Consider the following 27,489-nt stretch of genomic DNA (forward strand, 5'->3'; position numbering starts at 1 on the left):
TTCTCTATGGACTGATAGCTCAGGAAATTCTGGCACAGTTTTGGGTCACCTCTTGCACTGGTTTCAGAGGCAGGATGTTCTCGGTTTTGTTGGAACACCCTGATCCTGTGAGCAGAAAGAGAACAGATTCAGTGTAAGCACTCCTTTTCTAACAATGCTGATTCTAGACAGCCAAAAGGATGGAAAAACAGTTGTAAATCCATGGAATGACTTGCTGCATTTTCAAGTGACAAGAAAAACTTCATCTGTTCCACTTCTTAATGAGGATGTTAATGAAAATTATTCAATCGTATCTTCAGACATTTGGAACAGGAGTGTGCCTCCAGTGTTAATATTATGTGAGTATCTTGAAACTTATCATAAATATCAAAGGACCAAGCACTAATAAGTCTTTAAAGAGGAGGAGATAAGCTGCATATGAGCTGGCAGTTTCAGAAATGGGAAAATGTAAAGCTCTGAGGTATATTTGCTAGTCACTTGGGCTGATCATCTCATTTCCACTCTGGTACTTGCACAAGTCAGTTGATCCCTTTTCTACATGAGCTAACATTAAAAGCATGTCAACATTGAGTGAATTAAAGTTGGTTGTTTTATAAACCATATGGTCTATTTAAATTGGAAAATAAAGGCTTGATGAAGGAATCACTTGGTGAGGGTCTGTACAGGAAGTTATGTGTTAACTATTGTACAGGAAATCAGCCTAGATAATCAAAATGTACTTCTGGCCTCAAAATACACAAATCTGTCCAATGAACATTTTTTTTTGCTCATGTTTGATGAGGTAACTTGTGGTTCCTTTGAACTCCCTCAAACTGAGAATAGATCTTAGTTACGTTTTAAATCAAATGGGAACAGCCCTTTTGTATATCAAAGTATGACAAAAGCAAATTTCTGCATTTAAGAGCAAATAAACATCTACTTAATTCAAAGACAGGGGTTTTAAAATTTTGTGAAGCAATATTTACAATAGTTTTCTCACTTCCTTAAGTGGAATATAATGCTATTACATAGGACGTAAAACTACTCTCTCTCTTTCTTTCCCTTTGTGTGTGTACAGTAATATAGATCAAACAGAATTTAAGGATAAACATGACTAAATTTTTAAAAACTATTATGGCATTTCCAGATAAATGCTAGAGTGAATACTTAAATATACCCATGAATGACAGTTTTGTTCGTTGCCACCAGGCTACTTGTCCAACATCATAGTCATCATAAACAAGATCACAAGACTCTAGTTACCATTTGATTAATTAATTTTCCTTCTTGTACTGTATCCAAATAGCCTTAAATAAAGTTACTCAGGAACTGGCCTGCTATATGTATACATATGAATCAAATGGAAGCTGAAGTGCTACATTTGTGATCTGGCAATTGTAGCTTAATGCTGGTGACCAAAAGAAGAAAAAAATCGTAACACAGTAAAGGTAAAGCATTTCTTAAATACTTGTTTGAACGCTTATCTAAAACTAAATTCTCAGGACATATAAATATCTTTGAAGCATGTTTGATCTCAGTTTATTGTTGCAGATACTAACTCTGAAGCAAAAGATATGTATATTAGCTCTGTTTAAAGCTTTGAACAGAACCTTGAACACTGAAATTATAATTAACTCTTTTGTTGTGGTTTGTCCTAAAAAAAAATGTATAGATTTCAATGAACTTAGCCCAGAACTAACATGTAAAGCAGCTGAGAAGTACTGCTGTTGCAGAATTGAGGAGCTCACTGGTCAGCCCAATCTTTTTCTGGGTGAATGTAAACTATCTGTAAAAGAGTATGTATGACACAAAAGTTATTAAATCCACATTCCTTTTATCTAGCTCTTTTCATTTGGGATTAGAGTTTAAAGGGCTGTGGAAGTGCTTTCTAATGAGATTTTGAAATTCTTGTAGCAGTACTACAGGGAGCTCTTTTGTCTGTGAATTTGCTGGAGTATAACTCTTTCTTGACTTCAGATAATTCTTTAGAAACATTAAAGACCTTGCATTTCATTTAAAGAAATATTCTCAAATTTAACACTAAAATTGAACATTAATTTTATGTGGCTGTGGTAGTATGTGGTTGCAAAGTAAAAAGTTTTTGCAACAATAAAAATTTAATACCATATAATAAGGAATTTCTTCAGACTGAATATCAACTCTAAGTGTACAGTGTAATGAGCTGATATCAAGCTAAACAGTAGTGTTGCCACTCAAGTTAGCATTGATAGTAAGCTCTTTCTGTATATGTCAAGTGTCAAGTTCAATTTTTATAATTACTTGTAAAATATTTTAGATATAACTGTTTGAATTACTAACAGTTCAAGGGATTCAGAATTTGTGTAAATCCATTTGCTAAATTAACATGTGTGCCTGGGTATTAGACTTCCTTCTGTACTTCAAGAATTGCTGTGCTTTTTTTGAATCTGTGGCAGTATCTACTTGTTGTCCTTGTTTTCATTCTTGCTGTTATTCAGGAATAATTGTCTGCTTGTCCTTGATGCCCCTCTGAGGGAGTAAAACCTAATTATAGTAAATACAACCAAACCTTGAGCAGACACTGTATGTGCTGCTGCTGCAGGTCTCTGGTTTCTGGATTGGGTGGAAGCCCAAAGAGTCTGGAAGGAGACCGAGTGCATCTGGAGCGCCTTGTGCATCAAATGTTTCACTAAACCTCTGGATACTTTGAAGTTTATTTTCTTGCTACAGCTGAAAAGCAGGTGCTATAACTGGATAAATTATGGGGAAAATTATTAATAAGTATCCTATCAAATTGAGAATTTCCTTACTTCGCTATACTGGTTCCATTTTGTTGTTGTTGTTATTTTCATATGTGTGTGAGCCTTTGTAGTAGAATAATCCACCTCTGGGTTGGTAACCTAAGAAAGAAAACATAAATTTTTTCTTCCTGAAGTCAAAAGATTTGAACCATTTCCAGCAGCAGCAAATAGCAGCAGAGCAAAGTGCCTTGCTGTATGAGTAATCCTTAGGCTGGCACAGTGATCTCATGTGGTTGTCGTTTCATTCCTCCCAGCCCTGGCTTTTCTGTGCTGATAACCAAGAGGGGTTGTTACGATCTCAGATACCATAACAGAGGGAGAGTTTAATGGAAATATATAGTTTTGTTATTGCTTTGACACAAGCTATGAGCTCTCAATCAGGATGACAGTATTTAATTATATATGTGTACATGTTCCAGGCAGTTACTTGTATATTTAGTGACCAAGAAAAGTCTGATGAAAAATGACCAAGATTATTCAATTTAAGCACAACACCAGCGTTTACTGTTACATTTCCTTTTGGGCCTGCATGGTTAGCTGATGGTTAAGACTCCATTTGGGTCATCAGAAAAATTCACTATTTGTTTACGAGAGAACCCTTCAATTACTTCAAATGTATAAGGATTTATTTAATCAGAGAGAAAAAAAGTATTAATTTTGCCTGCATCTCTTAGATTTCCCTGCTCCCTCCCAAATCTCTATACTTCAGGTTTCTCTGGTGGCTGTTTCCACAGTCCTACAGACATGCTAGTGCTTCAGGGTGCTACCCTGTCTCATTCTTGATTTCGGCTGTATTCGAGACGGTTTTGTTATTTTTTTCCTGAATTTTGCACAGAATCCTTTCACTGAACATTCTGTCAGAAGTGGCTTACCCGTTAAGTCTTTTTTTACTGTGTGCTACTGTTAAGTAGCATTTGCATTTATGAAAAATGAAATGGTGCTTCACGCACAAGGTTGATACATTTGCTGTAGACAAACAGATAGGTACTGTCAACCTCTCTTTGGGACACCTAAAAATCTTCCAAGTAGTGCTATCAAGGACAATTACTGCATAATTTGTTTCTGTTTGTAACATTAGAACTTTCTGGGTTTAAGCACTGCAATCCATTCCAATTGCTACCAAGTAATCCTTTGCCGACTTGTAAATTGCAACTGTGACTGATTTTTCAGCAGCGTGATTGTCATGTTTTTGAAACTTTGTTAATTAAAACTTTATGACCATGCAGTTAAAAAGCAGAGAACAGTTCCCCTGCATTGCAAATGAAAATAAGCTGTAGTAGTCTCAGCAAAAATGAGTCTCTTTTATATTTATTTTTCTTAAAAAATAAATGACATTTGGTGGTTTCAGACTTTCAAACTATTTACTGCCTTTGTCTTTAAAACTCTCTCTTCTGGTTGACTTAACAGCATGAACTTAATAAATCAGACTGCTTAGTTGGACCTTCTAGCTATGCTGATGCCTCAGGTGCAACCTCTAACACTGATTTTGTGTGTTTAGTGAAAATATGTCTTTTAAATAGAATCATAGAATGGTTTGGGTTGGAAGGGACCTTAAAGATTCTCTGGTTCCAACCCCCTTGCCATGGGCAGGAACATCTTCCACTAGACCAGGTTGCTGAAAGCCCCATCCAGCCTGACCTTGAACACTGCCAGGGATAGGGCATCCACAGCTTCTCTGGACAGCCTGTCCCAGTGCCTCACCACCCTCATGGTGACAAATTTCTTCCTTGTATCTAATCTAAATCTACCCTCTTCCAGTTTAAAGCCATTACACCATGTCCTGTCACTATACGCCCTTGTAAAAAGTCCCTCTCCAGCTTTCTTGCAGGCCGCCTTTAGGTACCGGGAGGCTGCTATATGGTCTTCCTGGAGCCTTTTCTTCTCCAGCCTGAAAAACCTCAACTCTCTCAGCCTGTCTTTGTAGGAGAGGTGCTCCCACCCTCTGATCATCTTGCCTGACCTCTAGGTTCTCAGTCACCTCTTATCAATTGAGCCAGCAACCATTTTTAAGTTCTTACTGACAGTATTTTTTCTTGAGATAAGCACTGGATGAAGAGTGTGACTCTAAGCTTTGTATCACAGTCTTGTTCAATTCTTAGCGTAATGGGAATCCCTGTGTATAGTGGAAGCTCTACTCATGTAATAAAACAAATAGAGTAAAATGAAGTTAATTTTTATTACTTTTTTTTTTAAACTGAATAATTAGGTTGGTGTAATGCAAGAAATAAGTATACAGAAATATATCAATTTGATCACACAAAAAAGAGGAAAGCAGATCAGAGCAGAAGGCATACTTTGACATTTATTAACATGCAAATTAAAGAGATCATTGCACAGAAGGTATAGTGCCAGAGTGCCAAGTGGCAATTTCCCATTATATGTTATGAGATAGCGGTACTAATTGTCTGTTCGTTCAGTGAGAACCAACTAGTCTGGAACTAAGTAGATGGTACTTATTTTGAAAATGTTTGTGTATTACTACAAAGTGCATTGTCCTAGCAATGCGCTTTCGTAGATATTAAAATAAAAACTTAATTTCCTATTTTTTCTGTCTTTGACTTTGCATATTTAACATCTGAGTTTTTTTGAAATGTTACAAACTAGAGAGAGAAGAAGGGGTAAAGACCACTGTGTACACCCTACATAAGCCATGGGCAGGTTTTAAAACTTTAGGTTATTGTGTCACCTTTAGCACCACGGCAATAAAATGATAACTGATGGGTGTTTTTCTTTAAGTGTACCTGCCACTAGAGGGGAATGGAAGCATATGTTTTGCACCTGGATTTCTCAGCTATTTGCTCAACAGAGAGGTGATGTTGTGATTGCAATGTCTTGGGTCTTGGAAGAGCCTGTTCTTTCATGGTTCTGTTCCTTTTCTTTCCAGACCATGTCTTATCTGAAACTTTTGTCCCTGTGTCTGTCCCAGAGCCTCTCTTCCATTCTTCTGTTGCTCCTTCCCACAAATTGTCCTCTTGTTTGTCACCTGTGATATCCTTTGTTTTGTGTAAACTCATCTTTCCATTTCTGCCATTCTGTCCCCCAAAACAGGCTCCGTTCTCCTTCTCACCTTGTGCTCCCAAAGTCATTCTATTCTCCATGACCTTCCTTTTCAGTTCCTTCCTTTGCATCTAAATCAGGCCACTTTCTCCTGTTTTCTTGCAGATAAGCACTTTGAAATGATACCACAGCGATTTTATTTTTTCCTCCACTTTTTATTCTGATACTTGATACAGTGGGATCCTCTAGGAAGCTGGAAAAGTGTTGGTGGAGAAAGATGTAGTGAGACCTCGCAGTCCTAGGGGGGAAGGGATGCAATCTGATTGATGCGAGGTGTGTGGGATTAGAGCATGTGCAGTACAGAAACCATCTCTGGAGAACTGAATTACCAGACTCTTTCATGTGTCTACTGAGTTAGTGAATTTAATGGGATATATATAAAAAATTGAGTGTGTTTTGGGTGGTGTGGGGAAAATTATGCTTCTGATCTGAGAGGATCATGGGAGAGGTCATAGAGCTTCTTAATGAAACAGTGATAACAATGTAATTAACCTGGTTGTAATAATTCATTCTCCTGAAGGGGCCTATTCATACAACCTAAACTTAAACACCAAATTTAAGGATCTAGGTTGACCCAGGATTTTTGTAGTCAGTGATGAATAATAGGTTCTCAGATGATGTTTCAGAATATCTGAGGTCGATCTCTACTCAGGATAGTCTCTGGAATACCATCTTTTGGTATTTACTGTTTATGGAGTTTAGGGTGACCAGCCTTCTTATACAGGAGCTTAAATTAAAGTCTAAAGTGAAGAGATATGAAAAATAGCATAACTTTGTTTGAGGATAATAGATGTATAATAAAATAAAAAAAAAAAAATAGTGAACTGTCTCCTACAGTTCACCATGAGCCAGATAAATGTCCAAAAATTTCAGCCCAGTCACTTATGCTTGCTAAATTGATAAGCGAAGTCTGAATTTATGTAGTGCTGTAAATAAGAGTTAGCATTTTCACAACCTAATATATGCTGTTCACTGCCTGTGGGAAAGAAGTTGTTGGATAATTAACGAAGACGAATAAGATTGAAAAAGCATTTGTTAAAGTTTCCTTTAGACTTGTTAAGTTCAACATTTGTTAAGACAGAAGCAACATTAAAAAGACAGTGGCAGAATCAGCTGTTTTAATCCCCTAATCCAATAATTGTCCCACTATTTACAAATATTAAAATTAGTTTTCAGGACACACCTGTCAGGTTGAGATTACCATCTGGTCAAATGGTACAAACTTAGAAAATAAACCAAGCTTTTTGTTGCATGTGTGTGTTTAATGATTAATAAGTTAGTGATAGCAACCTGTTATAGTTGCACTGAGCATACGTCAGAAGGCCCAGGGAGCTCAACGTTACAATCCATCCATTCATTTCATCCAAAGAATTTGCTCACAATGATGCAACGAGGAGTGAGGAATGAAAGGCCTTTATAACGACTGTCTGTAAAAAGCATTAATCACCTCTATCATTTATAAACAGACCTGTATTTTTCATAAATTTTCTTGACCATAGTGATTGACCTAAAACCACTTGATCCCAATTAAGAGTGATGAGAAGGAAGTGAGTAATATTTTTCTGTGGCTGATGTGGTCTACTTTGCTTTATTATGCAAACAGGCTGATCAGGGTAAGGGGGGGGAGAGGTGGGTGGAGTGGTAGAAAAAAAGAAAACGAAACCCAACTTGCAAATAAACCTTAGATGGTCTCACATCATGCCTATGAAATAGCTGGTTAAGAGTGATTAATCCCAGTTTGAGCCTGAATCAGAGAAGATATATGATTAAAGAACATGTTTTATAGTTCTTAAGACCTTTCTGAAGTCATTTCTCCAAAGAATAAAATGCTGGGCTGTATAGATACATCAAACTTGAGAAGAATTAATTTTTACCAAGATCCCAAGTGAAACGAATTGAATCAAATGTTTTTCTGCAATTACAATGTTGCAAAATATTGCTTAGAGTTTAAAATGAAAAACATTCTGAGTGTCTAAATTGTGTTAATACTTTGGAAAATGAAAAGATAACAAGAGTCTGAAGTTAATCAGAGCTGTCTTTTAAAAGTTGTCTCTAAAGTAAGACAAACATACTTATTTTTGTTTGATTATTTGCTCTTTAAAAAAATAAAATATAAAGAAGTATGGATTCTGCATACTTGTGTCCAGAAAAGGTTGGGTAACAGGCATTGATTGGAAATTACCATCTGTTCTGTCCCACTCCTGCATATTTGCAGTTCTGACATCAAGAACAGAATTTTGTAACCTAACACTAGTGAGAATGGCATCAGGTATGAAATGAGGTTTAAAAGTTTCTATATATCCCTCAATAGATGGGTGATCCTTAAAGCAAACTAAGTAGGGTGGCAGATTCAACAGTTATATGTATTTGTATCTGCAAAAATTCAGCTTTGCCTGCCCTCAGAGGTGTGTAATGCTTTTAGGGACCAAAGCTTTCTAGGAAAGCCCCAGTAGTGTCTCTGTTTCTGTTACTAGATATGCACACAGCCTCAAAAGCTGAAGGTTGCCCCCAATTCCTGCCTGAGTCACAGGATGCTCAGTGTATAGCTTTGGTTCTTCACACACCTCACCTTCAGGATTTCATCAGGATTTCATACACAGAGCACCACTAAATTTCACATAAAGGCCTTTTATGCTTTTGCATTTCAGAACAGTCACATGGAAGGAGGAGACCCATGTTACAGTCCTGGCTGAAATCTGATCTCTCTCATTCTGGAAGAGTGCTATAACCATTAGGTTATATGTGTTTTGAGGTTGCACTCAATTAGATTCTTCTACAAAATAAAAAAATGTGCAGTGAACAGCAATACGGATTCGTGGTACCCTTGCTATTCCCTGCTAACTCCCCGCATGGGAGTGAATTTACACATTTCAATTCAGTAAGGTGCCTTTTACAAAGGCACTTGTAGTGCCTGCTCTGGTACATACACACAGCCTTGCTAGCATCTGATCTTGAGTCTTAACTTACTAACCAACATACTACACTTTGCATCCCCTTCCATCACTCCTGGAGCTAGAGGAAAGCCAGCTAACACTGGAGAACTTGTGATTCCTCTGGCCTTCAGGCTAAACAGTCGTAGATGAAATAATTGCAAACATACAGAAGTACAGGCGTGAAAGTTGGCAATTAAGAGGAAGAGAAGTAATAGCTTGTTAAGCTGCATTTTTGGTCTGAGTGGTCACCTGTGGTTTAAGCTAACCATTTTGACTTTACATAGAAAAGGACTAAGAGCTTTCCAACAGACATTTTGAAAAGCCAGCACAGTGGAGCTGGTTAAGTGTGTGACCTCTTCTACTTACTTTAATTACAAAGTCAAGAAGAATAATTAAAGCATATTAGAATATAATATTTGAAAGTCAAATTATTTTATTTTTGTTGAGTGGAACTGAAAAAATCAACTTTTTACCATAATATGGCCAAAATGGCAATTTCAATAGAAAAAAAGAAATCCAATCAGACCATGTTGGACAAAATCTAGGGTTCAGAAGGGTTGCAAGTCATTTATTTATTTATGAATGTAAGTATAAGAGCATCTGTTAAGCATTCAGTCTTGTAATACTTTTTGACTTTAAAGTGTTATGTGCTACTGTGAGAAGCTAAAATGTTTTAATTATCCCTTCTAGTCATTACTCTTCTACTGAAGCTTCTAAGAATTTTGGCATCTTTTAGAAGCAGTAGGTGGCAATCTACTTTTTCTTTTACATACACTCTTTTCTGTTACATACACTCACACAGACAAAATCAACATTCTGCAATTATCATGAAGATATAGAATATAACTGTCTTATGGCATGCACTTTTGGGACTATTACCGTATAGTAGTTTTTGATTTTGCTCAGGTAGTTTGCTCACTGTTATCCAGCCAGTCATATTTTTGCAGTTTCTTGCCTTCCTTCTGTTTTTTATTTTCCTCACACATTCATATATTTCTTATAGATTAATCTGAAGAATCATGGGCTACAATGGATGCACAGTGTCCTACCCATTTCAGTTGTAGCTCAGAATTAGCATTTGTGACTGCAATACTTAATGCAGAAACTATTAACAGCTTCCCATTTTACTAGGGTCTGAACACATTTTCTTTACTATGATACTAACAGAAAGCCCTGGTGACCTTTGCTCACTGTTCAGCTAGGCTAAGGGGCTTAATGCCTTCTTAAAACTAATTTTTCATTATAGAGGGACATGTGTTCATTTTCTCATCTGCTTTTTCAATATTCACCCTTGTAGGGGAGGTAACCACAGAGAAGTCAGAAATCTCTCTCTTAGTGCCTGTATTGCAAGGTAATTGTAGCTTGTCATGCACGTTGCATGGTGAGTGATTGATGCTCTTCTCTGATAACTGAGCAGGGGGCTTTGGGAAAATGCTGAGGTAGTTCCATAGCACATGATAATTGGGGGTGACTGCAGGCATGGGAGCTGATGTGACATGTCCCAGTAAGCACTGGAAACTGTTCAGAGGCATTGGTGACTGTCCTACAAGGGAAAACACCATCTCAGAAGGTGGGTAGTATATTCAGGGTTGTGTTTGGTGGGTCAGACTGGAAAGGCAGTCGAGTTCCCTTAGTGCAAGCCAAAGATAAATAGTGAGTAGCAGTCTGTTAGATCTTGTGCTCAGAGCCAGCCCTCAGAAGGAGATCTGGAACTGGTGACCTGTGAGGTCTGGCAGACCTATGACTATTTACGCATAAAGGGACCCTACTGAGAAGCTGTCCTTGTCTGCTTGAATTAGACTGATAAATTTGAATATCTGGGTTACAAAGGAGTAGAAAGAAGTCCTGGATTTGTTTTATCTCATAGTCCCTGGAAAATACATGGTTAAGTAAGAACTGTGGCCTTCCGTTCAAATTCAACTATTTCAGTGCCTGTGTCATCTTTTCTTCTGTTGTCAGAATCAATGTGGTATGTGATGATTTAGAAAATGGCAGCAAATACTGTGGTTAAAGTGTTTCTAGACTTCAGTACAGGCTCTGCAACAGATCATAAATGTCATGATCACATATCAAGTATTCTAAAATAGCAGATTATTTTAAGAAATAATATCAGATCTTGTATTTGGAGATCAGTACTTGCCCAGAAGAAAAAAAAACACACTTATGGCTGACCGTCCAAATTCTCATGTGTGAAAGTCATATGAATAATGTTCTTTGCATGGATAATCTCAAGAATGACTCCTCCATTGTATTATGCTGCCACACAGTAATGCCAAAATTTATTGTTTAAACTGGGACTATTTTCACAGTAAAGCTGAGTTAGTCCCTAGCTCTGTATTGATGCATCTGGCTCCTGACATCTCTGTGCTTGGATATCCCCCAGAACTGGAGATCTCCAGGGTCCCTCAGCACTACACCTTCCCTGGGGGGCATCAGGGAGGAAGAAGGGCCCAGCTGGAACATGCTGCCCCACGTGAGCTATGTCACCTCAGCAGGGGTGGGCAAGGGACAGCTCACCGTGGCTGCCATGGGCACTGTGGCATGCCGTCAGCTTTGAGAGCAGCAGGAGCTGGAAAGTACTTGGCACCTGGCAGGGAATGGAGTACGTAACCCTCCCCTCCTACTCCTCCTGTGAAATTTGACCTCAATTTTTTTAGAAGTAGGCAGTGTGGGGAGATGAAGACAAATGTGTAGAGAACGTCTGAGCAGACTGGCAGGCCTGTCCCCATGCTCTGTGTCACTGGTCTGCCCCCTGTGTGTTGGTGTTGCACCCGTCTGCACCCGCGGTTCCTGACACTGGGAATTCGGTAAATCTGGTGAATGTGGCCAACAAAGGCAAATTATGGGAGAGAATTTTGCCCGCAGCTGTGGAAGAAGAGAGTTATGTCTTGTTGTTTTAGCTCTGTGGGACACCACAGTGGTACATATAGCACGTTAACGTTAGGGTGTTTTATTGTATCACTCACTCATGCTGTGTTCATTTGTAGGGACAACATGACTTCCATAATATTTATTTTAGGGTCATTTTATTACTTTAATAGTGCAGATTTGGATTGTAATTAAAGCCTGTATGATTTGTTTTAATAGGTTACAGCTTGGTTCAGCATATGTTTTGATATTATAAAACTGCTTCAATAGACAATGAATTAATTTGTCCCTTTTACTTATTAAAATGCATATGTACTTCATCAGGTTTATTCTTTGTGAATTTTATGAGTGTGGAATTAAATAATACAGTCACATACAGACACATGCCAAATTTGGGACTTGATTGATTATGACTGCCTTTTTGAAAGAAAGAACTGAGAAAACAAGTAATCGTAATTGTATTTAATATTAGAATAATAACATTTTGCATGCTTAACCACATCTTAGGAATTATTCCACTACTGAGACATATGTCATTGTTAAAATAGAATGCTGACCAGAATAAATTTATATGGTATTATGGATTTCATGTTTTTTTCTTAATAGTCTTATAGATGAAGTTTAAAAACTGCACCTTTCAGAGAAATTTGCTTATTCCTTTTGTCATTGTTTTTAAGTGGAATTCTCTGTCTTTTGGCATAATCCGTTCTGTCCTTTGGCACACTTTATACAAAGAACTAGTTTTGCTACCTTTTATTAATTTGCAGTATTTTCTGACAATGAGCTTATGTTGTCCACATCATCTGCTACAAAGATCATTTTCACTTGCAGTTCCTTTAAACTGTTTCTCTTGTAACAGGACCCAGGCCCATGATGTGTTGTACATTTCTGATGAGGAATCAGGTACCTTCAACATTATGGAACTGCAAAATGTACTTCTAAGCAGCTGAAACAATATTTTGTGAGGGTTTCATAGACTTTATTGTGACACCTAAATATCATGCACCAAGCTAAAGCCCCCTCAATCAATTTTGTTTTCCATCTATATATTACAGGGAAGAGAACTGGAAAAGCATTGAACTAATGGGTTTTTTATTTCCTTTTTTCCACTTTATATCTCATTTGTATTTTGTTGTAGTAGTAATCATTCTAGCACATTCTTTTGTATTCCATCATGAACAGCACCAGAGGTAACTACCAACTACTTTTCTTGCTCTGGAACATCTTACATATCAAAATGTCTCATGAGATAATGAGGTAATTGCCATCGCTTCCAAAACTGAGAAATTTGGAAGCTATATCTGCTTATTGGTTGAAAATCTTAGGTCACATTATCTTGAATTTTGGGATCAGTAAAATCAGAATCCAAGCTGAAGTCTTACACAGTCAGAGCTTTTTACCTATGGCCTATGCTTTCCCATAAATTCCTCTTCTGTAAAATAAGAACTTTCTATGGCATTTTGTTTTCATGTCATGGTACACTGTTATCTTGGATCTAACTTTGTCACTTTCAGCTGTTTCACCATCTAAAGGTGGTGTAGTGATATAACATAAATCTATGGGGGTGGCTTATGAGGTGGTGCTGTGTTGTTCTGCTTTTTCCCCAGGAGCAGAAGGGAGGAACCGGTTTGAGCCACTGGCTATCAGTCAGAATGGTTACTGTGCTAATGAAAATTTGGAATGCTTGGCAGAAGCAGGAATTTCTCTGTGCTGTTTATGAGGTATATAAAAAGGTCAGTGTTACTTTACAGATTTTTAGCTTTAGCAGTATTTTCTTTTTTTTTTTTATGATGTACTTTTTCTTGTTTTCTAACAGACATGATTTTTTTGTCCTGGATATGGAATGTAGCTTTTTTGATTGGTTGGTGTGTTGTTGAAAAATACAACGTGTTTCCAAATTCCAAACACATTTTGACTGTATTATTAAGAAACGTTGCTCCTGAAATAATAAATTCTGGGGCTATTTTAAGCAGTTGTCTTACACTTTCTAAATCTGCAAAAGAAAGAATCAGAACAATAAAAGAATGATCAAGGCTGGGTTTCTTTTGTTTTAGCAGGCAGGTCATCAATTGGCCTATTGACAAAACTCCATTCATTGTAATGGACCTATGTGAATATCCAGAAGTTGCAGATTTATACAGTAATTTCTTAAATGTTTCCAAATACTTTCATGTGGCATTGTCAACATTAGCAATTACAGGATTGTTTTTGTGATGCTAACCTGCCCCTCTATAAATAAAGGGAAGAAAATTATTTTTTAGGTCACTGGACAATGGCATTGGCCAATGTGAACCAGCATTATGTGATTGAAGTAAGACTATGGATGTGCTAGAAGTACACTGAGTCCTATATCAGCTATAGGTAGTTTGTTCCACAGTTGAAATACAGCTGTTTTAAGTGCAGTATTCAATTGGGAAGGGGGAATCATAGAATCATAGAATGATTTCAGTTGGAAGAGACACTCAGGATCATCAGGTCCAACCATAACCTAACTCTAGCACAAAACCACTTCCCTAAGAACCTCATCTATATGTGTTTTAAACCCCTCCAGGGATGGTGACTCCACCACTTCCCTGGGCAGCCTGTTCCAGTGTCTGACAACCCTTTCTGGGAAGAATTTTTTCCTAATATCCAATCTAAACCTCCCCTGGCACAACTTGAGGCCATTTCCTCTTGTTTTATCACTTGCTACTTAGAAAAGACCAACCCCCTCCATGCTACAACCTCCTTTCAGGTAGTTGTAGGCAGTGCTAAGGTCTGCCCTCAGCCTCCTTTTCTCCAGGCTAAACAGCCCTAAACAGCTGCTCCTCATCAGACTTTTGAAAAAATTGAAGTCTTAAAGTTCAGACTCATGTCTCATGTTTGGGTTATGTATTGTTGTTTGTTTGTTTGTTTGTTTTTTAATCTCCTTCATTATTATTTAAAAGGGAAAAATATTTCTGATATGCCATTTTGCCCTACAACATGCATAGATTTTGGGAGGTATTGATACATTCTGAAATACAGAGCCACATATATGCTGTCAAGTATAGACAAAGAACTGTGAAGTGTTGGTGGTTTCGTAAGATTACGTTACTTTATGTTCTTATTTCCCCAAAGAAATCTACCTACTCTCCTTTTTCTAGCAACTTTTTTTTTTTTCTAGGTACAGAACTGAATGTTAAGGAGCACAATTAAACCTCATTGATTTAAACTACATCTTATTATTTTAATAGTCAAGTGACTGCACTCCCCCTGTGTGGCCTGCAGTACACAGGTATAACACGGTAATAGCAGCTGTGAAAACAGTCTGCCTTCCCTGTGTTTAGATACCTATCTGTGGCTGGGGAGCAGCAGAGGAAGTCAAAACTCCAAGAATATAATGAGGGTAGAGAATGTACAGTTGGCGCATTTCTTCCAAATCTTGCTAAGTAAAGCGGTTTTGAAGACTTGTCCTGTTGTTCTGCCAAGTTTACCAATCTGAACTTTCTCAGGGAGATGATATGCACTTAATCTCATTCTTTCACAGACAGGCCCCTCCAGTGCTCTGAAATTGTGCCTCAGGACTTAAATCTTCCACAGAAGCTGCTGTGATTTAGCCCATACAGAAGCGTAGGTACGGTTAAATACAAAGAATACTGCTGATTCTTCAATAAATGCCTTGAGTTCTACTGTCTGATCGTGAATTAGCTCCTGAATGTGCAGTAAATGCAGAAAACCATTTTTAGACTTAAAATATAGGCTAAAGTTATACACCTGATTTGGTAGGTGATAGAGCATTTAGTAGAAGGTGATCAAGCTTATCAAGCTTTGAAAAAAAATTAAAGTGTAGACTGTCTTTACAGTGGTAAGGTACCCTTTCCAAACCAATTGTTTCTGTAAAAAGCCTTTCCTTTTGTTTTCCCCCAATGATACATTTTGGCTTTGTGAGACAAGTCATCAGCCTAGAAAAACTTACAAGATTGAGCACAACCTTGACAACAAAGTGTACAGATGTATTTGAACGGGCATCACTTATTTTATGCTAAGGTTTTAGTGCCTTTTGTAAAATCAGGCATTGCAGAACTGCCTTAAATCCTGATGGGATTTCAGTCATCAGATGTGGATGTTAAATAAGGTGCCAACAGAGTATGTGACCTCACCTTTAGATGGGAGCTGTTGTCAGTACCTGCCTGGACGTGAATGAACACATCATCCAGACAATTTGGCATCTGTCATCCTCTGGGACTGCTAATGCATGTTTGCATTTACCATTCTAGCCATTTGAAGGTAGCTACTTCTGTTCTTTAATTCACAGCCTATTTATTGCTAGGGAAAGTTATGTATTCTCTTTTCATTTATTTTAACGTTTATTTTATGGCATTAGAAGCAGTAGCAAGGCCTATAAAACAAGCAAAAGCTTAGATAAACACCACAGTAGGGTGGTGAACAGTTTTATTGCATAAATTGTACATAGCTACCCCAGCTACAGACTTTTAGTGTAAACTATATTATTTTCTCTCTCTAGCTGCAGATGCCCTTACAATCACTATTGCCTTTGCACTTTTGCACTTGGACTAGGTGATTGCTGTAGATTCCTCCAGCTGAACTATTCTATTCCATTTTATCTTCCGTCTCAGGTGGTGGCATTCCTTCACTTGAGTCTGACTCTTTTGCTCCCAAGTTATGGGTGTGATGTCAGTCACTCTCATCTTTCCATCATCATCTTACTATAATAGTTTTGAAACCCTAATAACCCTAATTGAGATAAAGCTCTACTGCATGGTAAAGAGAAAAACAGAGGAGAAGCCAATTATCAGTTTACTGGAGCAGACAAAATTGGAAGTTAACTATATTGCACAGGTTGGAGGAGATCCCATATGGAATCATAATTCTTCCAGTTCCATCTACTGGCATCTTCTCTGGTGCTACCTATTTGCCTTACCTTCTTGTACCTTGCTACTCTGTTGATGCTGTATTTCTTCAATAGAGTAGTTTTGTAACTTCCCCATGTTTTAAGAAGTATCCATTTACTAAGCAGCTCATTACTCACTCTGTTACCTTTTAATATAATCCCAAATTCATGTTGCAAGTTAATAATTTGGTAATCGCTATTTCACAGATTAAAAAAAAAAAAAAAAAAAAACACACAGAAAATGACTCTAATCCTTTTTTCTACAATGAATAGACCAGTTTTGAGAAATATCTTATGACTATGTCAGCCAGAGAATGAGTAACCAAAAGCTCTTCTGTGTTACCTTGCTGATGAGTTAAATAAACCATTTTCGAGCAATAGAGATTGGATTGTTACTAGACCAATATCACTGTATTTTTTGGTGCTTGCTCAGTAATTTTTGAAGTCCAAGAACTACTTTTCAATTGCTGGGTGCTTCCCATGACCTTATCACCGTTAGGTGACATGGATGTACTTTGAAGGGGACTACCTGATATCTTGAGAATATGGTGAGACAAATAATTTGACAGTATTTACTTTATGCAGTAAAAATTACAGCAGCACAGTCTCTTGGAGAACACCAGCTAAGTAACTGCAGAATTACCTAGACGATTAATTAGTAGTCTGAACTGGTGCTTGGATGGGTAACACCAGAGAGGGTCATCTTAGCCTAAAACGGAGGGGCATCTGACCATTCTAGAAAAGATACAAGGGGCTGAACCAGTTTGTTCGTCACTGGGTCTTGCAAATCAAGTCTGTTTGGGGGTATGGTTTACTCTGCACTGCTAGCAGCCTAAATTATGATTTTTATTTTTTTTATATATATATATTTTTTTTGGTCCACATAGCAGAAAAGGCTGCTTCAGTTGTTTTGAAAACACAGATCTGCAAAAGTTTGTAAGATTTACATTCTCTTACATCTCTTCATCTTCCTTCTGATGTCCACCTTGTTCTTGTCCTTGTATGCTACCATGAAAACTGCTATGTTAGCACATAGCATAAGATATATATAACATATAGCACCCACTTTCAGCAAATGAAGCAATCGGCAACATCTTAACTCCCTGTAACCGTGCTAGCCAAGGCTCTGTTTGGCTCGTTGTGTCCAAGTCAGTATTCCCTCATCCCCTTGGTATTCATGTTTTAAAAACACAGAAGCTGATTTTAGAAATGCTAGAGCCAATGAGAATTACAAGACTGCTGCACCTCTGGGAATCCAGCCCATATCCCTTTTGTTTTGAGTGTAGGATGGATCCTAGCTGAGAAACCTTTTGTATTTTGGAAACTAAGAAGGAGCTGAAACAAATTTCTTCATATTTGGCAAAAGCAGAATTGCTCTTGATGGAGACCAAGCATGGAAAGTTCTAGTCTGAGAGAATTATTTTTGTCAAAGTTATGACAAGTCTGAACATAGAGTTTTGTGTAGAAATCTCTTATCATTTTAATGTCTACAGTGACAGAGGAACACATTTATGCAAAAAATAAGAGCGGCTGGATTTATATTCACCAAACAATTACTAGTAAGCAAAAAACAAAACCAGATCAGCATACTGATGTTTTTGTCAAGCATAACAATCTTGGTTTGGCCCAAATATACAGATACAGATTTGGACTTTATGTCTCAAGTTGCCAAACATTTGTTTTCACTTAGATCTGTGTATTTGTGCGTGTACATATTGACGAAGGGAATTTGACTCCAAGAAGAACAGAGGTATGATCCAAATCCCAACACAAATCCTTCTATTGACTTCAGTGGGAGCTGGATCAGCACCTTAGTGAGAATGTTCAGAAGGGAGCGTCCAGAGTTAAACTATCAGTTCTTCATCCAACTCTCATTGAAATCTATTACGTCTTTCCATTAACTTCAGTCACTCTTGGATCTAGCTTTAAACACAAATTTTGTATAATGGGACACATGGAGGCTGTGGTATTAAGTGTGTTTTGAACAGAGGAGGGCACGAGAATTTAAGGACAGAGGGCTGAAAGCCAGTATTAACTGAATACAAACTATTAGATGTTATAAAAATGCAGAATTAGTTACTTTAAAAATACATTATTGTTGAAATCAGAAATCTTCATTCTCTGTAAACCATTTTTAGGGTGTAAGGAGGATTGAACTGTGGCTGCCTCTTCGTTGGTTCTGGTTCAGAAAAACAGCCTTATTTGGACAGCAGTTAAGCAATGCAACTTAAGCTTATGCGTAACTCTTTTCTTAAGGAGGGGTGGAATTAAACACATGCTTTAGTGATTTCCTGACCTGAGGCTTTTATTTTCTTTCTGTGAATATTTGTGAAAGTACCTTTTTGTTCATAAGAACACTCATGAAAAGCACATTTTGAGCCCCTGGCTCAGATTTGCTTAATCTAATCAAAGAAAAGAAAGTCACATGATGTATAGTAGGTAAGGAGTTGCACAATTTGTGGGTGACCATTAAATCATTTCAGATAGTAAAAATCGTAGTAACTTGTAGTGTGATCTCAGGTAATTCATAAAAATAATAGTGAGCTGTTCTCTAGTTCTGGATGTTCTCTCAGTGAGGAACATTGCAAGATAGGGAGTATCTTTTGCTAGGAAACAAGAAATACCTGAAAGAAACTTTAGATGGTCTGTTTTCTCATAAAGCAAAACAAAAATGTAATTTTCTCCAAATGTGGAAAGAGCTTCCATTGTCTGCATTGTTCAGAGGTTTTCTGACTGAAAAGAAATACATCCAGGCTAAACAGTCTCCTTGTGGTCAGACATAAAAAAAGTTGTGCATAAAGTACACCTGTGGAAATTATAAAAGAACTAACAACTCTCATAGATACCTGCAGGTACCTTTCAAACAAAAACACTAATTTAATTCATGCAAACCCAGATGAATATGGCACTTGTGTGAAAAAAGTGCATATTTGTGAAATGCCTTTGAGAACACATGGGAAAACGTTTCTTATGTTTTATATGTTTATGTACATATTCCATATGTTTTACTTAGACAAACTTTTAACCAAAGATTTCTGGGTCAAATGACTTCATTTATTGTTTGTAAACTAAGTTTATCTTATCTGGCCCGGAGTCTTTCTATCATATGGTGTAAGTCAAATAAACTCATCTGTTGCTCAGGCTTACAGTTCTAGTGAGTTTTCAGCACAACTATTAAACATGAGCTCTGGTCAGGACAGGGCTGTAATAGAGCAGAGACACTATAGAAAGAGTGCTCTGGGCCCCAGAACTCAGTGCCATGAGATTACTCATTTTTCATTCTTCTAAAGGAAGTTCTTAGCTCAGTTTAGTTCAACTGACTATAGCTGATGCCAACCTGGCATCCAGAATCCATAAACACCTTGAAAATTAGTTAACTCCAGGAGCTGTTAACTGGCCCAAGCATCTCTGTTCATCTGTCACAGAAGTGCTCTCTTTGTTATTGCAGAAAAGCACTCTGTAGGGTAAAGCAGCTGTCTTACCCCACATATCTCAACAAAGCAGTGCCCATGTCCCTGTTTCCAGCATCTTTGTTCCACTGCAGAATGGTGTGAAGGAGAAACTCCTCATTAGCAGTCTCTGTCCTATTGGGTCTGATCTCATGTTTGCCAGGGAGCTTCATCCAGCCAAGCAGAGGAGTTAGTGTAAAAGCTGAAGTTACGGCAATAGGTAGAATAGACTGAGGACAAAGAGAGAGACATAAAGGTACTGCTTTCCATTTCTATTTTGCTTCCGCCTAGAATGCTGCCTTCAAAATATCTGAACTGCTCCAGCCTCCACTTACTTGCATGCGAGCAGAGAAAAATACTTTCTTTATTCACTGTTTTGTTCAGCCAAAGTCAGTTCATCCAGTGTTTTGGAAAGAGGATCTTGTAATTTGCTTGAAGCAGAGGGCAGGGTGCTTCATTTTACTGTGACGTGGTCTTGAGCACACTCAGCAACTTCCACTGACTCCAGCAGTGGGATGGTAACTACAGGGGCCAGCTGTGGTTACTGAATCAGGTATGTTTATTGAAGAGCCTAGCTGGATGCAAAGGCCATGGTACGTAGGATCTACTGAAAAGCATTCTGTAGTTTTTCTTCTACTCACTCCAGTATTTTTTTCCCAAGGTCTGCAATTTCACATTAGTCTGTTGCAGCTGCAGGTGATATTCAGTAAGTATTTCTCTGAAGTTCTGTCTCCATTCAGAAAGACTAATCTCAAATTAATCCCTGTCAAGGGTGAGGTGTTTTTTGAAGACTTACAGCCAGCCACTAGAAAATAGCAGGCATTGGAATATAGTGGTGTTCAAGTTCATGATCCTGGGACATTCTTTTCAGCTGCTCAGAAACCAGACATGTACATCCTTGCCTGTTGGGGATCAGAGCTGAATGTGGAGGCCACATAGGTTATGTTTGTCTTTGGACATTTTAGCATGCACCCTCTTTAACAGTGTCATTGGATTTAATGCCATAGTCTATAGAGAGTGTGGAATGAGGCACAACTATGTTCAACCCTTTACAAAATAAGCTGAGTACTGTTGCTATATAAAATACATCAAATGTATTTGCATGCAATACTGGCCTTGGGCTAGACTCCCTCAGGAGCTAAGGAAATCTCAACACATAGTAGGTACTGTGTGCATTTCTTTGGCTTTCTGCAACATGTGTCTCCTGCTGGATGGAGGATGATGGACAGGGCATGCCATGTTACAGCATGCTCACCTACTCGTTGCTGTGGGAAGAGACAATGTTGAACATGGACAGGCTAGCTAGAAAATTGTCATGAACTGAGCCCAGTGGAGAGAAATTTCATCTGTGTTAATTCTTGAAGGACTTAGAATCCTGTTGCTTTAAAGTGCAAGAGAGGTGGATGATGGTTTGAAACTGGAGACAAGAGGAAGTGTGGTGTGCTGGGGTGTATCTTCACTCACATGCCTCAGTCTGACCCTGAAGACTGCAGATCTGTGTTGTCCAGTGGATAGAACAAGGGCCAGGTTGAGCTAAATCCTGTCAGCCTTGTAGATTAAAACAGATTGCAGCCAAAAATATTAATCTGGGGCAGAAATAAACACTATTTGTGTAAAACATGATTTTATGGACAAAATTATTAGCTTTAGCTTTTAGCTAAATAAAGACACAATGTTTCAGAATTACAGTGGACTCAGCAAAGGTCTACAGTAGGCTGCATTATCATCTCTGTTTCAATAGACAATGTATGACTAATCTTTTATGCCCTCTCTTCGATTTCAGAGTTTGTTTTGAACCAGTATGGGTTTCATGCTAGGTTTTGCTGATGCTGCAGTGTTCAGCAAACCAGCGTTTAGCTCCTTCCTCTCTACACCTCATAGCATAACTTCAGTATAACATAACAATGCTGTGATAAAAATGTCTGAAAGATACTAAAAATATGTGATATCTTAAGTGTTTTGTTGAGCAGATCGTGATGCCACTGATGCTGATATGGGTTTGATTTCTCTGTGACCAGTTTACTTAAACCTCTATAATCTAAGGTGAAAGCGTCAAAAATAGGAACGCAGATAAGGAATGTGAACACTTAGGTACAAGCATCTCTGAGGGGAAAAACCCCTAGAGCATGTGAACTTGGTTGCTTATTTCTACCACCTATGGACCTCACCTAATTTTTAAGACCTCATTCTAGTTTTTAAATTCTAAAGTACATAAATAGATAATTTGACTTCAGGCATAACCTGCTTTCATAGTCTCTGTTGTTTATTTCACAACAGTAAGTGGATATTTTGTGCCCCCAGATGTGCAACAATCTATAAAACTTATCTCCATTTATTTTCTTTTTCTAATTGTAGTCATTAAGATAATGGGGTTTTTATTGTTCTCTGTTTTTGCTAGATGCAGTATGCTAAGTGTGGAATGCTTTCTGCAGAAGAAAATTCTTTTCCTTGAAGCATGAAGTTAGCACTAGGAATGACCTCTGTCATTTACATGCTTATGAAGTAAAACAAAGCAAAAACAGGTTTTCCTTTCATTTATTAGAGGAAGCTGCAGTTTTAACCCCATCTTCAGTCTTCTGGAGAACTGGTCTTCTTGGGGAATGTGCTTGTGATGTGTTTGTGATTTATGCTTCCGGTTTCCATTAGTGACTGGCTATGTATGTGTGAGGAATTACTTTTCTTTAGTAAAGATACAGAATAGTTTGTATAATTGTTTTTTTCTAATGCTGTACTTGGCTTTGGACTTAAGGAGAAAAAAAAGAAAACCAAAAACCTTTGAAAGATGCTGCAATTCCACCTCTATTTATTATTCTATCAACATATTGCAACAAGGGGAAAGTGAAACATTGGGAGCTGAAACCCTGCAGAGAACAGAGGTCCAGATCTTTGCAGGTATCTGACTGGTAAATCTCATGGATTTAATTAAAAAAAAGAAAAGCACGCTAAAGACACGGATGAAAATTATGCAGTTCATTTTACATAATTTTAAATTGTTTTTTAATTTCTCTGCATTCCATGGTGTCTAGCCGGGATTGGTGTTTTCTAGGGGGAAATGTGGCAAGTATGTCCATACATATTTAAACTTTTAGTACTTAACTCTTATGAATGTATCTACTTTAAACATGGATTTTTTCCATTGTATGTGGTGGTGCTAATTTGAAATCAAAGAATCCACCAGCTCCTTAATATTTCAATACTGTTAATGGAGACCTCTTCCTTGCAGAAGGTCAAAAAAGAAAATCTATGAGTTTTAATGAAGAAAGGTGTTAATATTCAATAACAGGAGAAAAAAGAGGAAAAAAAACCAAACAAACACACACAAACCAAACCACCCAATCAAACAAAAAGACCTACAAAACCAACTTTACTTTAAGAAGCAAATACTGTAAAATAGAGTTGACCAAACAGAAAATGCAGAATACAGTGAGCAAGATTTGTAAGCTTTCTTGAAATTGTACATCACTGCATATATACATACATGTAACCGGTTATTGAGGTTGATAAAAATAGTTGATGTGGATGTGGTGATGAAAGTGATGGAGATCAATAACAAGTCATAATCCTATTGTGTAAGTGATGTATTATGCATAATGTTCAAGCACATCTATCACCCAAATATAGAAAGCTGATATAAGTCGTTAGGCAGAAGCAAGCATCCTTGATAATGGCAGCACTACTTTGCTTCCCAAGAAACTTATTAAACTGACCAAAGCGTATCTTAGATTTGATGGCCTGCTGAAGATATAAACATACAAGGATTTCTGCAAATCATCAGTGAAGCATTATCCAGCTTCTGCAGTACTCAGCCACCAATGTTGCCAAGAACACTCACATCAAATTATTTATGTTAATCATGAAAACAGCACCACCAGAGGCTGCACAGTTTCCTCTCCCTGCAACACGTGAATCTAGTTCAGTGCTTTCAGAAAGCTAAACTCAATGCAGTTCTGTGGACAGTATTATATATTATTGTGGGGATTGCTTTTTATTTATTATAAAACTACGTATTGATCAGTGTCAGCTTTCTGTAGCATTTTCAGTTTTAAGATTCCTAAGATGTGCTTGTTCTGCTTCTCTTGGAGGACTCATGGAGGCAGCTGGTTATTCCTGAAGGTGTTGCATGTGAATTCTGTGTATTGCTGTGTTGTCTGTCAAATGCAACGTGGTGCACAGGGAATAGGAGGCTCACAGTGAGGGCTGTGTGCATTTTCCTTGAACATGCTAATGGTGCTTCACGGTGTGTGAAGGATGGGAAGGCAAACAGCAAAGGTACCCTGTGACTAAGGAGAAGTGCACCAAGAAAGTCCCGCTTTCTTCTTTAGGTTGCTCTGCAATGTGAGATCATTGGGAATGAGACAATTTTGGAGAAATCACAATTTATGGTGGGTTAATTAGCCAAGTTTTGCCTTCAGAAACCAAATGTATCCTTTCTGAAGACAGGAGAACAAGGGGCCGGAGGGTGTGGGGAAGCTGCATTTTTAAAACTGTCTTGGTAATTCCTAACTTCATTATGAAGGTCTATTCAACAGAGCTCTACTTGCAGAAGGAATCATGGCATGTGGTAGAGATCATCACGAGGAACTGCAAATGCTACCAAGTGAGGCGCTGATTCCTGAGCAATGCTGTCTACAGTGACAGGTAAAAACACAATGTTATTTTATTGTGAAATACCACAAGGTAGACAGAAGGTTTAAGAAAAACAATGTTCCCTGAGCATGAGGACATGGATCTTGACCCCTTTTTGACCTCAGTACCTTCTGACCCTGATTTAGTTTTATGAGTTTTTTTTTCTCAGAAGGTGATAACTCTGTGAGGAAGAAATAGCAGAAAGCATTAGGACTTTTCCTAGCAGGGGAAGAAATTGTATAATGGCATGTCTTGCATTGTGGTCTGTTGCTGAAGGTTTCATTGGAAGTTTTTATTGGAAAAGCTATGTAGGTGAAATAAAAACTCTAGCAAACAGCCTGCGTAATACTTTAACTGTAAAGCATAAAGAGAACAAGTCACTGACTGGTAAAAACGTTACTGAACTCTCACAGGGTGTTTTGTTTGTAATCTTAGGGTCTAGAAAGACCAAATCATCCAGTCTGGTACTTAACGCCTCCCCACATGAACAAAATAGTCTTTTAGTCTAGAATGGATTTTTTATGAGCAGTTTATAATCCATATCAAAATAAGGATTTATAAAGGAAGTGCTGACACAAATTTAAAACAGGATCCAATAAAAACATCATATGGCTTCTGGAGTGCAGAAACCTGCATGAGGTTGCAACCCTGGTCCTTGCCACCTCTGCCACCCAAAAAATGTGACTTAGTGGGATGTTCATGGATTTTTTTGGTGCCAAAGCCAAACAAAAGAGAGAATAATTGAGTTTGGCCTCTAATGACAGCAATGCAAATGAGGTTGTGGGGTTTACAACCTTTGCTTGTATAAGTGATAAGATATTACATTTTGGAGGTAAGAAACAGAAGGTTAGGAAGAGAAATAAGATAACATGGGTTAGTTTTGAGTCAGTGACAGACATGAGGAAAAAACCTGATTTTTTTGGTGTTATCTGCACTTCAAAAAACCCCCAAAAAAACTAACATAGAAATTGGGATGTGTCTCCTTGCTGATTTTTCAAGTAAACACAATCTGTAGCAATGGTGCTGTGTGGCAGAAAATAATCTGAAATTATGAACTGGTCCACTGCGCTACAGTTGATACTCTTCTCATCAGCATCCAAAACATGAAACCTGCCAAAAAGCTCTAATTGCAGTATACTCTGTCCAAATGATTTTACTACTTGCCAAGAGGGCTTTGAAATATTTGGCAGGGTCTTCTACCAGGAGAAAATGAAACAAAAGACAATGAAGTGAAATATAACAAAGAAATACCCCTATCCCCTAGAAAAATAGCAGGTTTGGGGGGTTAGCCCTTTCATAAAGAGCTGATAACTCTGTAACTCATACTAGGTAACTAATCAGAAATAGTCTATCAGAGATAAACAAAATGGATTCAGCTAAAAAGCCTTCCAGACTTAAAGGTGTTTCTTGTTAGAACAGCTGCTTGAACACTGTGATATTCACAAGGTGTGTTGATATTTAAACATCAAATAGAGTATATTTCCATTCATGCACAGCTATGATCCATGAAATAATGTACAGAAATGTCACTGACTAAGCCAATTCTAAATTAAATAACTCTGAAGTAGAGTTTTAAAATATATCCACAAAACTTCCTTCACAGTCCAGGTAATGAGGACCATAGTCCTTGTCTAAGAACAGTGAGTTAAATTGATCTTTAATCTGGGACTAGCTCAGAAATAAGTAAAATCCAGTTCTTTTTTTTCAATTTCCTTTTTGTTTCTTGTGCACAGACAAGCTAGGTACGAAGTGTTGTTTTACCTTCCTTCATCTTTGTGAGATGGGAGTAGCACTACCATTGTTTGTAGGATACGTCTGAATAGCCTTGTGAGGAGATTTTAATTTCAGTTCACAAAGTGTAACCTGAGCAGAAAGATGTTAAAACACAGCTACGAGTTCTGCCTAATTGGATTCAAGGCTCTATTTGGTCTAACTGTTCTTTTTGATATAATGAAGTACACTGAAAATAATTTTCAAGCTTTTATAGCTATTGAGCCCTCAATAGTATATTCAGGGGATACCTTTGACCTTAGTGCAACAGATCGAAGGTGTTCTTTAGATAAGTTGATTTCAACCCCAGACATCACTACTGCTTGTGATCCTCGCATGCCAAACAAAATTCCCAGGAGGTTTGAAATGCACAGATATGCTTCGGTTCTTCAAGTGCGTTCCCCGCCTGAGCTCTGCTGGCTTGACCATGGCCCTGTCATGTCTCCCATCTCCCCCGACAAGTCTTCCTTTGCCAGGGCCTACAGCAGTAAGCACAGTGCGGTTCTGGGTCTGGCATGGTTCTGGGTCTGGCACGCATGTGCCAGGGAGGGCTCTCCTGCAGGATGAGGGAGCAGTGCCGGCCCCGGCCAGCCTCCTCCACCTTTGCAGCTCCCGAGGGAGGTGAGAGGGCCAGAAACTGATTAGAGGACTCAGGTCAGAGATTTCTGAACTCTGAATTTGGCAGGCAAACGGAGGAGGAATGGTTTTTACAGTATTGTGTTTTAAGATGCATTTATTCATAACTATGAAGGCTGCAGACATATTATGTTACTGCATCAGGATCTTAAGCAGATGTTTAGATTTTACAGAAAAGGGGGTATGGAGAAATGTTCAGTTTTACTTTAATTAAAAATCAAAACAAAACAAACCTTATTGTTACCTTTGATTTTACACACTGATGACTACAGAGAAATAATCTACTTCATGTCAGATTGCTTGAATGCAAAGGTGTGTGGCATGGTGTTGTTGTTGTTGTTTTTATTTTCTGATTAAGCTAAGTAAATCAAGGTAAGTGTGTAGTCTCCTACCAAAACACCAAAGGCAACACACTGGGTCATTTGCAAGGAAGCTTGAAAGGAAACAGTATAGGAATCACTTAGGGTGAGATTTCTCAGAATTTTCTGTAATGTGATCATAACTTAGCAGAAGGATTA

The 27,489-nt window shown here is 38.0% G+C and overlaps 1 long non-coding RNA gene across 2 annotated transcripts in view; it reads left to right on the forward strand.

Annotated features, from left to right (window-relative positions):
- Positions 1–27,489, forward strand: part of LOC110361277 (uncharacterized) — a 144,484-nt gene that overhangs the window by 24,651 nt on the left and 92,344 nt on the right. For both annotated transcript variants that reach the window (XR_010472417.1, XR_002417764.2), the window contains exons 2-3: positions 13,225–13,350; positions 24,456–24,577. This is a non-coding gene — a long non-coding RNA (uncharacterized LOC110361277). The remainder of the gene's footprint in view (positions 1–13,224; positions 13,351–24,455; positions 24,578–27,489) is intronic.

This window comes from Columba livia, chromosome 4, assembly GCF_036013475.1.
Source record: "Columba livia isolate bColLiv1 breed racing homer chromosome 4, bColLiv1.pat.W.v2, whole genome shotgun sequence".
NCBI lineage: Eukaryota > Metazoa > Chordata > Aves > Columbiformes > Columbidae > Columba > Columba livia.